Source organism: Kogia breviceps, chromosome 14 (genome assembly GCF_026419965.1).
Source record: "Kogia breviceps isolate mKogBre1 chromosome 14, mKogBre1 haplotype 1, whole genome shotgun sequence".
Taxonomy (NCBI): Eukaryota; Metazoa; Chordata; class Mammalia; order Artiodactyla; family Physeteridae; genus Kogia; species Kogia breviceps.
Window position 1 is genome coordinate 23,287,112 of NC_081323.1, and position 18,125 is coordinate 23,305,236.

Here is an 18,125-nt window from a genome sequence, read left to right on the forward strand (position 1 = left end):
ATTGGGCTTTTTGGTCTCTGTGTTTAACGGATACAGAGTGTCAGTTTTGCCGTGAAGAAAGTTCTGGAGTGGGCGGTAGGGATGGCTACTGAGCCTGCGCTCTAGAGCCCGTGCTCCGTAACAAGAAAAGCCACCGCAATGAGAAGCCCGCGCACCACAACGAAGAGTAGCTCCCACTTGCGTCAACTAGACAAAGCCCACGTGCAGCAACAAAGACCCAAGGCAGCCAAAAAAAAAAAAAAAAAATGTGAATGTCATACTGAACTGTACACTTAACTGTGGCTGAGATGGTAAATTTTACGTTATGTGTATTTTAACACAATTTTTAAAAAAGAGACCAGAAAATAAAAGTCAGGTTGGACTTTTGAGTCTGATGTGGCCTGTGGGGGCATCCACAGGGGAGAGATGTCCAGGAGGCAGGTGGCCAGATGGATCTGGGGTTGAGGGGGAGGTCAGGGCTGGAGATGGACTTTGGTCCGTCCATCCAGTGGCAGCTGTGGGAGCAGGTGATCTCAACTCCAGATTCACCTCCGTAACCCAGTTCTCTGCCTGCAGCCCCAGCAATCCCTCCTGGATGTGCTGGTCTGGATGCTCAGGGGCGGCGCCATGTGACCTGGGCCCGGGTCCCCGCCCAGGATGTGCTGTTCTCTGTGGTGGAGGAGGATCGGGGCCGGGGCTGCGGGAGGATCCAGAGTCTGCTGCTCACAGTGAGGGGTCCCGGGGGCGAGGGTGCTGGGACTAGAATGGGCTGAGGCTCATAGGGCAGCACAGACACTGGGGTGGAGCCATGTGGTGCACAACAGGGGTCCCCAAACTATTTATTTATTTGTTTATAATTTTTGGCCACGCCATGCTGCATGCGGGATCTTAGTTCCCTGACCAGGGCTTTAACCTGTGCCCTCAGCAGTGAAAGTGTGGAGTCCTAACCACTGGACTGCCAGAGAATTCCCTCCAAACTATGTTTTTAAATTAAGTTTCTGGTCGAAAAGTTTTTAGATTTTAATTTTTTTCAATTAAAAAATGTTTTAATTAAAAATTTTTTTAACTTTTAAAAATTGTTTAAAAATTATTATTTTTTAAAGTGTACCAAACTCTTTTAAATTATCCAAAGTGCCAAAAGGAGATTGTACCTTTACCCAGGCGAGCTTTGACATGAGATAAACCTCAAATATTGTCATCTCTGGGCCTGAACTGGCCCTTTTCCTGACTAGGCTCTGACAGATGAGCAGGGTTATGAAAATGGGAGTGTGACTAATTAATTCCTTATAAGTGCAGCTGATTTGGAGGCAAAAGATTTATAAATGAGGTGTCCCTGGGAGAGACACCAGCAGGGGTCCCTAGTGGTGAGAAGCTGTGACCACAGGGGTAAGGGACAGGGAATCTAAACGTGTTGGGGATGAGGGGACAGATGGGTGAGGGTGGGGTAGGGGAGAGCAAGCTCAGAGCATAGTTTTGGGGTCTGGGGTCTGGGCTATAGGACGTGGCAGTGTTGGGACAGGGGGGATAGGGAATGAGAGGGAGTTTAAGGGTGATGGGGCATCGGATGGAGGGCATGAAGAGGGTGGGGTACAGGAGTACTCTTTGGATTAGGGATCTGGTGATGCAGAGAGTAGGGGCCTGCCTTGGAGGAGCAAGATGGTTGGCCTAGCTGGGGTAATAAGAGGTGGTCCCTAACATGCTTCCTCCCCGCAGCAGGCACCTGGGGCAGCTGCTGGCGAGGTCCATGCCAAGCTGGAGCTCTTCCTGGGGCTGGAGCTGGGCAAGCAGGCCAAGGCCTGCACCTCAGAGCTCCCCCTGGACCTGCTGCCTGAGCCCTCAGCTGGGCTGCCCCTCAGCCTGGACCGGGACCGTGAGTGCGGGGTGTGGGGCAGGCGGGCCCAGTTCTCCATTTGCCTGAGGTGTGGGGCTAGATGCTCAGCTGGGGGTTTGGATCGGAGGGGTCTGGGGTCAGGGACTCCAGTGGTCCCTGAGCTAACATGACCCCTTCCTTCTCTCCACTCCAGACTTCAGCTACTTCCAGCTCCGGGCTCCCTTGTACCAGGCCCGAGGTATGCTGGCAGCAGATGACAGTGGGCTCTTGGACCCCCCCCTTTTTTTTTTTTTTAACAATTATTTATTTATTTTTTTTTGTGGTAGGCGGGCCTCTCACTGTTGTGGTCTCTCCCTTTGCGGAGCACAGGCTCCGGACGCGCAGGCTCAGCAGCCATGGCTCACGGGCCCAGCAGCTCCGCGGCATGTGGGATCTTCCCGGACCGGGGCACGAACCCATGTCCCCTGCATCGGCAGGCGGATTCTCAACCACTGCGCCACCAGGGAAGCCCTCTCGGACCCCTTTGATTGAGTCCTCATCTCTACCCAGTGCCAGACCACACGGGTGAGGGCTGGGCTGGGGTGTTGGTGGAGGAGCACTGGGAGACAAGGCGGGGTCTTAAGTCTCTCTTCCTGCCTTGGATTTTCAGGACAGGATATTGGATCAGACTGCCCTGATTTAGGGGGTGGCGTAGAACCAGAGGGTCTTAAGGGTGGGGAGTTCTTCTGACAACTGCTGTTGCCTCCTTCCCTGCGTGGCCCTCAAGGTCCTGGAGCAGACGCTGAGCCCTCTGTAGGATGAACTCGTGGTGTTTGATCAGTTAATCGTGGGCGGGAAGAGGCAGCACCTGCAGGAGGAGCCCCCACTGGTGATTGTCAATGTCTTTGACCACATAAGTTTGTGAGTGTGGCCTGGGCTCCACCTGGGTTCCCAACCCCAAGGACCCCATCTTCTTGTCTTGATGTGCCCTCCCCTGGTTCCTGAGCCTCTTCTACTTTTGTCTTCACTGCCCTGCTCCCCGAAGGACCCCTCTGTGTTCCTGGGTGGGACGCTGGCCGCCCCGAGGGTAAAGCTGATGGAGGACCCTTACCAGCGTCCCGATTTGCAGTTCTTCCCCCTGAGGAAGGGGCCCTGGGCAGCCGGGGAGCTCATCGCCACCTTTGAACTCATTGAACTGGACTACAGTAGCCGACTTGAGGTCAGAGTGCTGTGGTCTAGCTGGCACACACCGTGGATCGCTTCTGCTATTTGTTTAGGTCATCCAGCTCCAGGGATGTGGGCATGTCCCAGCGTTACCCCTCCAACTCCTTTACCCCCAGAGAATGCAGGCTGCTGGTCTGTCCTGGGACCCCCTCATCGGACATCCTGACTCCAGGTAACACTTGAAGTAGACCTACCCTAGGGTCACCTTGCCAGGCCTCCAACCCCAGGGAACCCAAGCCCGGGTTGATCCTTATGCCTCAGACACCCATCCTCCTTCCTGTACATGGCTGTTTCCTGAGACACACCCCTCCCATCAATCCAGCCTTGCCAGGTTCCTCTGGATTTATATTTCACCAGCAGTCCTCCATTTCTTTTCCCCGAGCCCAGGCTTTCGCTCCTTTGGCCTATTCCTCTCTGACCTCTGATCTCTTGCTCCCTTCAGCCCTCAGTGCCTAGTGATGTGGAGCCCCAGGACCTGACTGCCCTGGTTGAGCCCCTCTCCGGACGCCTATCCCTGCCACCGCACGTGCGCCCGGTGCTTAGGGAGTTCCATGTTGAGGTAGCACCAGTCACTCACATCGTCCTCCCTTCCCTACACTTGGGTGTCCTTCAGTCAGGTACAGGCCCCTGAATCTCCCACTTCCCAACCCCAGGTACTGTTCTGGGGTCTGAGGGGCCTTGGCCATGTGCATCTGTTTGAGGTGCAGCAACCCCACATTGTGCTGGAGGTGGCCGGTCGGCGAGTGGAGTCCGAGGTCCTGACCAGTTACCGTGAGAACCCCAATTTCACTGAGCTCATCAGGCATCTGACAGTGGTGAGGGCATGGGCTGGGGGCCAGAAGTGCTGGGCTGAGAAATGAAAGAGGGCAGTGAGATGGGGAATTCCCAGCTGGTTTTATTACATTAACCCAGGGGTCACCAAACTTTCTATAAAGGGCCAAATAGTAAATATTGTAGGCTTTGTGGGCCATACAGTCTCAGTTGCAATTAGCCAACTCTGCCATCATAGCATGTAAACATCCATGGGTGACAAGGAAATGAATGAGTATGGCAGTTCCAATAAAACTTTATTTACAAAAACTGGCAGCAGGCCAGATTTGGTTTACAGGCAATACTTGGCTGATCCCTGGATTAATTCATGAACTGGTTGTGCTCTATTGGCTCTGTTGATTGAGTGGATTAGCCAAAAGTCATGAAGCCTGAGTCCAAAGGAATCTGAGACACCAGGCGCTATGAGGACAAATACATTCTTTGTTTAATTTGTAATTACTGTACTCTAGTATGGGCTTTGGAGTCAAATTCTGGCAGTGTCACTCAGGAGCTTGTCAAATCACTTGTCTGATTTGAGCTTTAGTTTTTGTTTGTTTGTTTATAAAAGGGACGAAAGGGTGCTATAAGGAGCCAATGAGAGAAAGGATTTTGGTGAAAGGGCTTTGTAAACTGAAGAGTGCCGTGCCGGGGCAAGGCAGTGACTGGGACAAAGCACAGTGGTTCCCGACTGCAAGGGGGAGCACAGCAACAGCAACAACGAAAACTCAATACTATTCATGACTGTTTCACATGCAGCAGTTTTCAGTTTGAAAACTTCATTGTGGGGGCTTCCCTGGTGGCGCAGTGGTTGAGAATCCGCCTGCCGATGCAGGGGTCACGGGTTCGTGCCCCGGTCCAGGAAGATCCCACATGCCGCGGAGGGGCTGAGCCTGTGAGCCATGGCCGCTGAGCCTGCACGTCCGGAGCCTGTGCTCCGCAACGGGAGAGGCCACAACAGTGAGAGGACCGCGTAACCACCCCCCAAAAAAACCAAAAAAACAAACGAACAAAAAAACTTCATTGTGCTATAAGATGATGAAACTGAAAGTGGTTTGCTCACTGAACTTCTAAGGGGTGTTCCTCTCATTTCCCATTTCATAGTGCAAGTTCAGGAAAACACCCCTGTCTCCACTGTGCACCTGAAAAGAATGTGAATGCTTCTGTTGTTGGGTGGAGTGTTCTATATCAGATACCAATCAGGTCAAGTTGGGTTGATAGTATTATTCAAGCCTTCCAAAAAAAAGCCTCCTTGGGAATTTTATGTCTAGTTGTTCTATCCATTATTGAGAATATGGTATTGAAGTTTCCAACTTTTGTTGAATTATTTGTTTCTCCCTTTATTTTTTTGTCTTTTTTTACTTGTATTTTCAGTTTTTGTTGTTAGGTGCATATATATTTATAATTGTTATAGCTTCCTATGAATCGATGTTTATCATTATAAAATATCCTTGTTTGTCTCTAGTTTGTCTCTCTTTTTTGTCTTAAAGACTATTTGTCTGATAATATAGCTACTCCAGTTCTCTATGGTTAGTATTTGCATGGCATATGTTTCCCAATCCTTTTACTTTAAAACTGTATGTATCTCACGAAAGAGCATCTCTTAAACAGCATGTAGTTGCATCTTTTTTTTAATCCAGTTGACAATCTCTGTCTTTGAACTGTTTAATACAGTCACATTTGATGTTTTTTTTTTTTTTTTTTTTTTTTCGGTACGCGGGCCTCTCACTGTTGTGGCCCCTCCCGTTGCGGGGCACAGGCTCTGGACGCGCAGGCTCAGCGGCCATGGCTCACGGGCCCAGCCGCTCCGCGGCATGTGGGATCTTCCCGGACCGGGGCACGAACCCGTGTCCCCTGCATCGGCAGGCGGACTCAACCACTGTGCCACCAGGGAAGCCCTGATGTTATTATTGATATGGTTGGATTTACATTTGCCACTTTGCTATTTGTTTTCTATAAGTCTCATATTTTTTGTTCTTCCTTTACAGCCTTCTTTTGTATTACATAGATATTTGTTAGTATACTGCTTTAATTCCTTAGTTGATATTTACTTAGTAGTTGCTCTAGGGATTACAGTATGCATACTGATTTTTCACAATCTATTTCAGATTAATACTAATTTAGTTCCAGTAAAATAGAAATACTTTTCTCCATTATTACTCCATTAATTCCTCCCCCCTTTTGTGCTGTAACTGTCACATATATGTAAAATAAAGCCAAAAATACAGTATTATAACTGTTGTCCCCGCCCCCCACTTAGGATCCATTGATAGATATAGAATTTCTGGATTAAAGGGCATTACGTAGTTTTATGGTTCTAAATCTATATTAGCAAACTGAGCATTGGTCCTTTACATAATGATAATAACAACAACAACCTCATATTTCTGATGGCGCTTTGTAGGTTCCAAAGTACTTTTGTACTGTTATGTCATTTGATACAATAGTCTTTCCAGTCCAGGATTGTTTCCCCTTTTAGCTGGGAAATGGGTTCAGAAAGCAATGACTCACCAGAGATGACTCAGTGAGGCTGTGGGCTTTGAATGCATATTTAGCTACACTGTTTTCTCATCTATCTCTGCTGCTGCCTCTCCTCCCCCTGCAGTCTGCAGACACAGGTCCTCTCTCCCTACCCCCAGGACTTGCCAGAGAAGCCTTATCTGCAGCCCCCCTCAGCATCCTGGTGGTTGAGTGCCGGGCCTTTGGCCGCACAGTGCTCGTGGGTTCCCACATTGTCCCCCATATGCTGAGATTCACACTCCAGGGTCAGGAGGATCCCCCTAAGGAAGAAGGAGAGGAGGAGACAGGGGACCTGGTGCCCAAGGTACCTCAAGGTAAGAGGCTTTCCCCTTAGGGGCCACCAGACAGAAGTCCATCTGGTTCCTGGCTGAGATGACTCCAGGGGACCCTTAGTGGAGCACTGAGTCTGACTTCTACTTACCTGACCTTCTCCTGGTATCTTTTATCCCCTCTCAGAACAGAGATCCCGGGATCCCTTCTTGGCTGAAGTGGGGATACCCAGGCGGTTCCTAAAGGTAATGGAGTATGGGGGATGGGTGGAGAAAGGACTGGTGGGGCTTGGGGTGGTGCTAGGTTAGAGGTGCTGAGTTCTTGCTCCCTCAGGCTCCTCTGAAGAAGCTCCCCCTGGGAGGCCTCCTGAATCAAGGCTCAGAGCTGGAGGAGGACATCCCAGATCCTGAAGAGCTTGACTGGTGGTCCAAGTACTATGCATCTCTGCAGGAGCTCCAGGGGCAGGGTTCTGGGGGTTGAGGTGCTGGAGACAGAGGAGGGTAAATGGTAAGAAGAAGGATCTCATCAAACATGGAGCTCTACAGTTTTTCAGAACTCTTTGTTACAGCCATCTTTTCTCATCTTCACAACAATTTGAGAAGCAGGGTATTATTAACTCCATTATCTAGAGCTGTGTTGTCCAACAGAAATATCGTGTGAGCCACATATGTAATTTTAACTTTTGTAGTAGCCACATTAAAAAAAGTAAAAGGAAACAGATGAAAATGATTTTAATAATATATTTTATTTAACCTAGTATATCTACAGTATCATTTCAAGAAGTAACCATCATAAACAATTAATAGTGAGATTTTTTTAATTAATAGATTTTATTTATTTATTATTTATTTATTTATGGCTGTGTTGGGTCTTTGTTGCTGTGCGTGGGCTTTCTCTAGTTGCGGTGAGCAGGGTCTATTCTTTGTTGCAGTACGAGGGCTTCTCATTGCAGTGGCTTCTCTTGCTGTGCAGCATAGGCTCTAGAGCTCAGGCTCAGTAGTTGTGGTGCACAGGCTTAATTGCTCTGTGGCATGTGGGGTCTTCCTGGACCAGGAATCGAACCCGTGTCCCCTGCATTGGCAGGTGGATTCTTAACCACTGTGCCAGCAGGAAAGCTCAATAATGAGATATTTTATAGTCTTATTTTATACTAGTCTTTAAAATCTGGTGTGTAGTTTATACTTCCAGCAGATCTCAGTTTGGACCAGATGCATTTCAAGTGCTCAATAGCCACATGTACCTGGTGGTTACATATCAGGACTATATGATAAACTAAGGCTTTGAAAATGCAAGTGGCTTACCCAGCTGGAACTTGAGCTAAAGTTTTCCAACTCCCTATCCTGGAAAAGGCGTAGATTAAGGAGGTAAATGGTAGGGAAGAATCTTTGACCTGCGCTTTGTTTTCAGACCAACTTTTTTTTTTTTTTTTGCTGTACGCGGGCCCCTCACTGCTGCGGCCTCTCGCGTTGCGGAGCACAGGCTCCAGACGCGCAGGCTCAGCGGCCATGGCTCACGGGCCCAGCTGCTCCGCGGCATGTGGGATTTTTCCGGACTGGGGCACGAACCCGTATCCCCTGAATCGGCAGGCGGACTCCCAACCACTGCGCCACCAGAGAAGCCCAAAATGGATGCTTATACTCTCCTGATTTACCTTCTCCATTTTTTTTTTTTTTGCGGTACGCGGGCCTCTCACTGCTCCAGGCTCTCGCGTTGCGGAGCACAGGCTCCAGACGCGCAGGCTCAGCGGCCATGGCTCACGGGCCCAGCTGCTCCGCGGCATGTGGGATCTTTCCGGACTGGGGCACGAACCCGTATCCCCTGAATCGGCAGGCGGACTCCCAACCACTGCGCCACCAGAGAAGCCCAAAATGGATGCTTATACTCTCCTGATTTACCTTCTCCATTTTTTTTTTTTTTTTGTGGTACGCGGGCCTCTCACTGCTCCAGACTCTCGCGTTGCGGAGCACAGGCTCCAGACGCGCAGGCTCAGCGGCCATGGCTCACGGGCCCAGCCGCTCCACGGCATGTGGGATCTTCCCGGCCCGGGGCACGAATCTGCAGGCGGACTCTCAACCACTGCGCCACCAGGGAAGCTCCTCAGACCAACTTTGATGAGGATGAAATGGATGATGCTGGGGATTCAGGTAAGAGATTGGCTTTCTTGTTTTTCCTCTTTCTGTCTCCCTCCCTCCCTCCACACCAGTATTTCTAATGGGACATTTCTGCTGTTCCCAGATGGGGGCAATCTCCTTTCTGTGGATGGGGAAGCCCAAGACCAGGGTAAGGCTGAAGTCAAAGGCTCTGTGTCCCAAAAAGAAGCAATCGCCACTCTGAAGGTAACTGGGTGTTGGAAGAGGGGATTCTGCTCGGATTCTGGACATCGAGCTGTCACCGAGGCCCTCGCCTTTCAGATTTACAACAGCTCCCTGGAAGAAGAGTTTAACCACTTTGAAGTCTGGCTGAATGTGTTTCCCCTGTATCGAGGGCAAGGTGGGTCAGGATGGAGATGGAGAGGAAGAAGGGTCTGGAAACCTTGTGGGCAAGTTCAAGGTATGTTTGGGGGAAGCAATGGGGGACCAGGGAGCACAAGTGGGGATGCAGGAAGAAGACTGTCTTACCAGTGTTTTTTCTGCTCCATACCCCACCCCCCATCCCACCCAGGGCTCCTACGTCATTTACCCTGAATCAGAGGCAGCGTCCTTCTCTGATCCCCAGATCTCCATGGGGATCCCACAGAATCGGCCCATCAAGCTCCTAGTCAGAGTATATGTTGTAAAGGTGAGCATCCATTGGCCTGGCATGCCTCTGACTCCGGCAAAGGTGATGTACACAAAACCTACAGACTGAAGGGATCAGAGTCCAGCTTTTTCATTTTTCAGATGGGAAATCTTAGGCATAAACTTAAGAGACACAGGGTTACACATCTTGCTCACGGCAGAACCTGAATTTAGAGCTTAGATCCCCTAATTATTATTAATTCCCTTAATTATTTGTAGTTCTAGTCTCATAGAATGGGGAGTACAATTCCAGGCAGAGCACAACTCTGATGGCCTGTCGTCAAATACCTTTGTACAGGTCCTCCCGTCCCTGTTGAGACAGGGCCCTGAAGTTTCCTTAAAGGCATCTCAGGGAGTGAGGGGAATGAATGGGTTGCCTCCCCTTCACTCCCGGCACAGAGCAGATGCTGTACTTTGATCTAGTTTAAATATAGGCATTCTGACTAAGATGTAATTTAAAGAGACATTCTGTGGCACTCTTCTACCACAATGTAAGCATCCTAGTGCATACATTAGATATAGTAGACATCATCTGGACCTTCTACTTCTAGCAACATTGCAGACCAGATGGTCTGAAATAAATTCTTGATATAATAGATCTAGAAATGCTAGATAAACAATCTTTTAAACAAACGTTAAGCTCATAAGAAAGGGAATTCCCAATGGGCCAAAATGAGGAAACAGCAGGAATCCCTGTACAAGCCTTGAAGTCAGATTCTCTTGAGAGGATTTGTCCATACCTGGACCCCAAGCCTTAGGTTCTAATATTTAATAGCCTATACAAGGTGGGAGACACAACCAAGACCCTTGCACGAAGCAGCACCCAGGAAGGGCTCTACTCTCAGTGAAAGGTGGGCAAGAGGAAGCCCACCCGCTGGGAAAGAAGCCTGTAAGGTAAATGCTCTATCTCAGCCTCTGTTCCAATTGGGGGAAATAGAAAAAATGCCTTCCCTGAGGATTTACTATTAGAGTTTTGCCCTCACATTGATTCAAGACTTGAATTTTTATTATCTGCTTAGTCCACAAAACTCAAAGTTGACAGATTGGCTTAAAGGAGTCCCAAATCAGGCTTCACAGACTTCCCTAGATTTAGATAACCAAATTTGGGTTCACAATCCCAAATTATAAAATATATAAGAAAACAATCTCAGGAAAATTTGTCAGAAAGACACAACACAAAAGAGAATTAGATCTCTAAGGGCTTTGGATGTTAGAATTTTCAAATATTAGAAATATAAAACAGCTTAAAATTACTTCGCAGTTTAAAACAGTTTAAAATGATTTCACACGCAGAGAACAAAAGGCTATAAAAATTGGGCAGTTTTGAAAATAATAAAATAAAATTCTAAAGATGGAAGACCATTAAAAATCAAATCTTATTAAATGCCCATACATAGCAGAAGGGTTGAATAAACTATGCTATGTCCGTACAACAGAGTACTATGCAGCTGTAAAATAAAATGAAGAAGATCTCTGTCAACAGATACGAAGTGATTTCCAGGACACAGTATAAGCTGAAAAAAATCAGAGTACAAAAGAATACCTACAGTGTGCTACTCTCCATGTAAGAAGGAAGAAGATCCAAGAAAATACACGTTTGTTCCTTTGTGCCCCAGAGATACAGGAAGGATAAACTAGAACCTAAAGGGAATGGTTTACCTAAAAAGTGTGGACAGTTAAGGGGTGGGAAGAAAGGGAGAATGGGATTCAAGCAGCATAGTGTCCACTATAAGCCAGGCACAAGGCTAAGGGTTGCTACCCTGTAATTAACAAGCTAATTCAAAAATTTCTATGGAAGAACGAAGCACCAAGAATAGTCAAGACCATTTTGAAGAACAATGTAGGAAGACAAGAATTATTATAAGCTATGGTAATTAAGAAAGTGTGGTTTAGGCATGGGAATAGATGATTAGGCCAGTGGAACAGGGTAGAGATTAAAAAAACAGACACAGATGGAAATTCCCTGGTGGTTCAGTGGTTAGGATTCTGTGCTTCCACTGCTGGGGGCCCGGGTTCAATTCCTGGTCGGGGCACTAAGATCCCGTGAGCTGCCTGGCACGGCCAAAAGGAAAAAAAAAAAAAACAGACATAGATAGAAACTTATACCAGAGTTGGCATTGTAGATCAGTTTGGGGGGAAATGGGACTGTTCTATAAGTGGTCCCATAAAAACGGATTATCTATGTGGAAAAAAAAATAAAATGAAACTCCTAACTTACAGCATCCACCAAAAAATCCAGCTAAATCAAATATTTGATTATGAAAAGGAAAACCGTAAGGAAATATTAAAATATCTTTATGATCTTGTGTGGGGGTTAGTTTTCCTAAATTAGGAAAAAAATTATACATGTAACTACCTTCAGACTAAACTTCTGAGCATCCATAAACACTTTAAATTAAATGATGGACTGGACACAGACTGGGGTCAGGTGTTTACTCTCTGCATAATCAGTAAAGGGCTAGTGTCTGCAGTATGTATAAGTAACTCCCACAAATCTGTAAGAAGCAGACAAAAAAAGAGAAAAAACATGAAAAGGCAGTTGACTGAAGAAGAAACTCCAGTGGCCAATAAACATATTAAAAAACCCCTACACCTTAATTGTAATCTGACAGGCAAATAATTGAAACCATGAGAAACCAATTTCCCTCCCTGAGATTGGCAAGATTAGACAGGGGCTGGGGCAGTGGTGCTGGTGGGAAGATGTTCTTTGTTGCTGCTGTGACCAGTTACCACAAACTTGGTGACTTAAAGAACATAAATCTATTATCTTACAGTTCTGAAGGGCAGAAGTCCAAAATAGGTCTTACTGGGCTGAAATCAAGGTGTTGGCAGGGCTGCATTCCTTCCACAGGCTCTTGCGAAGAGTTACCATTTCTTTGTCTTTTTGACCTTCTAGAGGTGGCCTGTGTATCTTGGCTCACGACCTTTTCCTTCATCTTCAAAGGCAGCAGCACCTTCAGATCACTCTCTCTGACTCTCCTGTCTCCCTCTTTCACTTATAAAAACATTTGTGATTATATTGGACTCACCTGGATAATCTAGGCTACTTCCTTCATCTTGTGATCCTTAATTTTTAAAATTAATTAATTAATTAATTAATTTTTGGCTGCATTGGGTCTTCGTTGCTTTGCACGGGCTTTCCTTAGTTGCAGCGAGCGGGGGCTACTCTTCCTTGCAGTGCACGGGCTTCTCATTGTGGTGGCTTTTCTTGTTGCGGAGCATGGGCTCTAGGTGCATGGGCTTCAGTAGTTGTGGCGCACGGGCTTAGTTGCTCCACAGCATGTGGGATCTTCCCGGACCAGGGCTTGAACCCATGTCCCCTGCATTGGCAGGCGGTTTCTTAACCACTGTGCCACCAGGGAAGCCCTCCCTGTATCTTTCTGAATTATAGTTTTTTCAGAATATATGCCCAGGAGTGGAATTGTTGGATCATATGGCAACTCTATTTTTAGTTTGTTGAGGAATCTTCATACTGTTAAAAACACCTTTTAGAACTTCCATGGTGGCGCAGTGGTTAAGAATCCATCTGCCAATGCAGGGGACACGGGTTTGAACCCTGGTCCGGGAAGATCCCACATGCCGCAGAGCAGCTAAGCCCGTGTGCCACAACTACTGAGCTCACATGCCACCACTACTGAAGCCCACGTGCCTAGAGCCCGTGCTCTGCAACAAGAGAAGCCACCACAATGAGAAGCCCACACACCACAACGAAGAGTAGCCCCTGCTCGCTGCAACTAGAGAAAGTCCGTGCACAGCAACGAAGACCCAATGCAGCCAAAAATAAAATATAAATAAGTAAATAAATTTATTTTAAAAAATCTTTTAAATGCAATGCTGAGCTTCCAAGAAAGTAAGAGATTTTAGAGTGGAAAAATAAACCCAAAATAAAAGCAGGAACTGCTTTAAAACGTACCCAGGATTTTGTTCTTATCCATGTTTGGTGAAGCCAACAGATCAGGAGATGGTTGCCATTGAAAAGATAGTCTGTTGTTTCAATTTTCTGGGGTGGGGGTGCATGCTGTACCCTGCAGGGCCACACGGGGAAGCATGAGGGCCAGTCCAGAGGCAAAAGGAGGAAGGGAAGTGTGAGGGCCAGAGCCTTTATTGTGGTTTCTGCAGGAAAGGCAGGGCAAGGCAGTGTAAGCAGGCTTAGGATTGGCTAGTTTGAATAATCCCTGTGGGCTCTGGGGTACAGGGGCTGTCTCACTGTCTCTTGTTGTCTGAAACCTGGCCCTGAGGATGATTAGGGCATAGGAATATTACTTCCTGGAGTATAAGAGCCAGATAGAGGAGGTGGTTGGACATTGTATGGGCTCTGGATTGGTTGGTTTATATATGAAAGATGCTCTGGCAGGTGTGTTGTTTGCTAACTCTAGGAATTAGTAGCCCTGGCAGGTGCAGTTTCTCCCGGGTCAGTATGGGTCCAGATACCAGAGCATCAAAATTACAGAAAATAAAGTTAATAACAGGGACCTAGGGAAAAGGAATGCTAAAGCTGGCTTTCACCCCACAGTTACTGCTGACCTGGGAAACCTCATCTTCCTCGTGGATGGTTGACAGGCAGTGAGGACAGAAGATGAAGTCCTGGGGCTACCTAGGGGAGGAGTTTGACAGAACGGCCTTATATAAAGTGGAGCCCCCCAAATTACACCCTGTGCATAAGGATGAACAAAAATAGGAACTTGAAAGTCAGAAGGAGACACCAAGGAAACTTGCCTGTCTTGAACTTGGCATTGGTTAGAGGGGAAAAGTCTCCCCTAGCATCCATGACCACAAGCTGGCTCTAATACAGTTCAGGGCCTGAGTTCCCACCATCTGTGTGATCCCCAAAACCTCAAGTGGAGGATTTAATTTAAAGTGGCTGCAGGGCTTCCCTGGTGGCGCAGTGGTTGAGAGTCCGCCTGCCGATGCGGGGGACGCGGCTTCGTGCCCCGGTCCGGGAGGATACCACGTGCCGCGGAGCGGCTGGGCCCGTGAACCATGGCCTCTGGGCCTGTGTGTCCGGAGCCTGTGCTCCGCAGCAGGAGAGGCCACAGCGGTGAGAGGCCCACGTACCGCAAAACAAACAAACAAAAAAAACATTTAAAGTGGCTGCAGGTTGGTAGTTTGCCCAGGAAACTGGCAGGAGTGAAAACAAGCTCTCTCTGGCAGAGAACACCCACAACAGCCCCTCAACATGAGTTAAACCAAATATGAATCATGATTAAAAAGTACTGAAATATAAAGAAAAAAGCCACCATGGGAGGGTGGGAGGGAGATGCAAGAGGGAGGAGATATGGGGATATGTGTATACGTATAGCTGATTCACTTTGTTATACAGCAGAAATGAACACACCACTGTAAAGCAATTATACACCAATAAAGATGTTTAAAAAAAAAAAAGTCACCATGAGTAAGAATTAGCAAAAATAACAACACATTCAGACCCCCAAGGTCATTGATATTGGAATGACTAGATAGAGAATGTAAAATAAGTATATATGAAATGTTTAAAGAAATAAAAGAATGAATTTAAAATGAGCAAGGAACAAGAGACTATTAAAAATAAACAGCAAGTTTAAAGGCCCAGTTAGAATGTTTAGAAATTAAAAGTGTAATTTTTTTTTTTTTTTTTTTTTTTTTTGCAGGACGCGGGCCTCTCACTGTTGTGGCCTCTCCCATTGCGGAGCACAGGCTCTGGACGTGCAGGCTCAGCGGCCATGGCTCACGGGCCTAGCCACTCCAAGGCATGTGGGATCTTCCCAGACTGGGACATGAGCCCATGTCCCCTGCATCAGCAGGCAGACTCTCAACTACTGCACCACCAGGGAAGCCCAAAAGTGTAATATTTTAAAATTCAAAACTCAATAATGGAGCAAAAAATTTGAACAATCACTTCACAAAAGCAAATATATATATAAGGCCAATAAGCACATGCAAAGATGCTCAACATGCTTCATCAGCAGGGAAATGCAAATTAAAACCACAATGAGCTACAATTTCACAAGCGCTAGACTGACGAAAATAAAAAGACTCACGATACCAAGTGTTGTGAAAGATGTGGAGCAACTGGAACTCTCATACATGGCAGGTAGGAGTGTAAAAAGACTAAAAATATATTGCTGTGTATAAATTATACTTCAGTAATTTATTCATAAGTTATTAATTTACTTAACTCCATAGTTATCAAAAACAGAAAAAGTAAGTTTACTACATATAGTTTAAGCCATGCAATAAAGTGCTATATATTGCTTAGGGATGTATGTATATGTAGTAAAAGTATTTTTCCTTTTTTTTTTCTGTGAGTGAGAGACCCCCAAAAAAGGGTTCTGGCTACTTCAGGGATGAAAAGGGAATTAAGTCAGGTCAGGGGACTCAGGGGACATTTGTCGGTAGTGTTTAATTTATGAAGTGGGCACACACATGCCCATTGTGTTATTTTTTAATACAATTAAAAAATTGTAATTATTTTTATTTAGTTAAAATATTCTTAATTTAAAAAGTAAAATATGCTCATTGTAAAAAATGAAGGTCAAACAATGTGGAAAGTTACAAATTGAATAGTAAGATGTATAAGGGTATACATCTTTCCACATATTTTCTGTTTCATTATATCTTTTGTTATACTTACTTGTATGTCTTAAGTATTTCAATAATTAATTTAAAAGTAAATAAAAGTCATCTTGTCCAACCTCTCAGCTAACTCCTTGAGGTGGAAGATCTCTCCCTGGTAACTTCCTGTTTACACTCAATCGGAGATTAGGTCCGGCAAGAGCCACCTTGGGTTATGACAATGACATTTCTTTCATTTCCACCCCATACTGTCTCCCTAGGCTACCAACCTGGCTCCTGCAGACGCCAACGGCAAAGCAGACCCCTATGTGGTGGTGAGCGCTGGCCGGGAGCGGCTGGACACCACGGAGTGCTACATCCCCAAGCAGCTGAACCCCATCTTTGGAGAGTGAGGCTGGGCCCTGGGCTTGGGAATGGGGAGCAACTTTGCCATCCTGCCCTGCGGCTCTCACTCAGGCAGCTGGTGTGGTGTGGGGGAATGGACCGAAGCTGTTGAGTCCCCTCACACCCCTACCCCTCACAAGACCACGTCCTAGGGTGTGGAGGTGTTCTCATCATGCTCTCTCCTGGCCAGGGCCCTAGAGCTCAGCATCTCTCTCCCTGCTGAGCCAGAGCTGACCGTGGCTGTGTTTGATCATGACCTCTTGGGTTCTGATGACCTCATCAGAGAGACCCACATTGATCTGGAAAACCGATTCTATAGCCACCACAGGGCGAACTGTGGGCTGGCGTCCCAGTATGACGTGTGAGTCTAGCAGAGCCCTCAGGAGTCATTCTAAGTCTGACCAAAGACATTCAAGTTTGCATCCCACCTGTCTGTCCAGATCCTTTGATTTCATAGAAGGGGACACCCCTGCGACCAAGACATTATAGCTTAGTGGTCAAGAAATGGGCTTGGGAGTTGGGATCCTGTAACTAAGAAGTCACTTGGCTTTCCTGAGCTTCAGTTTCCTCATCTGAAAGACAGGTAATATCAGTATCTCCTTCATAGGAGCACCGGGCATGCATATTTGATTTTCACCGTTACCGTAGGCGAGGACTAACCTGTCCCGCAGAGTAGTTACAAACCTGGATCCCAAGTCCTCAAGGACACCCATCCCTGCCCCTGTGCCCAAGTACGTTCATGTGGCGAGCATTGCCCTCTGAGAAAGGCGCCATTAAGACCCTCATAAGGCTCAGGGCCCGATTGTACTCTCCTTGGTATGCATCCTGGACTTTATGGTATGAACGTAAAAAAGGAGATGGCCTTTGACCAGATCGCTCCAGGGACCTGCTCAGTTAATGCGAGTCCCTGGTTGTTCCCTAAAGCTAGGAAAAGCAACCCTGGAGGGGAAATTGGTGCCTTTGTGGAACAAGCTGATGCAGATAAGGTGGTGACTAAGCCTAAGATGAAAGACTAGTTCTATAGAACAATGTTTATACAAAGTCCCTGCTTTACAATGACTATGCAAAGTCCCTGCTTTACAATGACTATGCAAAGTCCCTGCTTTAGGGGTATGTATATGGCTATGCTTTGTTATTAAATTTGCCTTGCAACCATCAGCTGTTTGTGCCCTTCAGATTCCATACCTTGGTGCTTTCCGTTCCCTACCCCCTCTTGTCGATTGTTGCTGCACTTTGAGGACCCGCCATGGCTGGCACGTTCATATGCTGGATCCAACTGAGGCACGTTCCTTTTCTGCCGCAGGGACGGCTACAGTGCCTGGAGTGACGCATTTCGGCCTTCGCAGATCCTGGCGGTGCTGTGCCTACCCTGTGGCCTCCCTGCCACCTGAATACTGAGCCGGGGCTGTCAAGGTGGGCAGCAAACTCTTTCTGACACCGCCAGAGACCCTGGCCCCAGGTACCAGCCCCTCTCCGCTGCACAGAGCAGAGGAGAGGTGAGTTTTGGCCGAGTAAGGATGATAGTGGAGAGAAAATGGTCTTTGTTGGTGAATGTGAGATCTCCAGGGAGCCCTAGTGAACCCCTCAGAGCCATAGCTAATTGGGGACACAGGGGTCCCATACAACATAAAATATGGATGCAGAATTTAGCTCATGCTTCATATATGGCCAGTGGTCTGTTCTCTAAACAAGGTCTGCACAAAGGCCACAAACCCTCCAATCCCACTGTGGCCCTGACTGCTGGCTTTTCACTGGCAAAAGTTGTTAGAGCTTTCTGTGCATTGTGGACTTGCCCTCCCAGC

At 47.1% G+C, this 18,125-nt stretch overlaps 1 pseudogene; it reads left to right on the forward strand.

The window, feature by feature from the left end:
• LOC131741055 (fer-1-like protein 4) overlaps positions 1-18,125 on the forward strand; it is a 46,097-nt pseudogene that overhangs the window by 23,865 nt on the left and 4,107 nt on the right.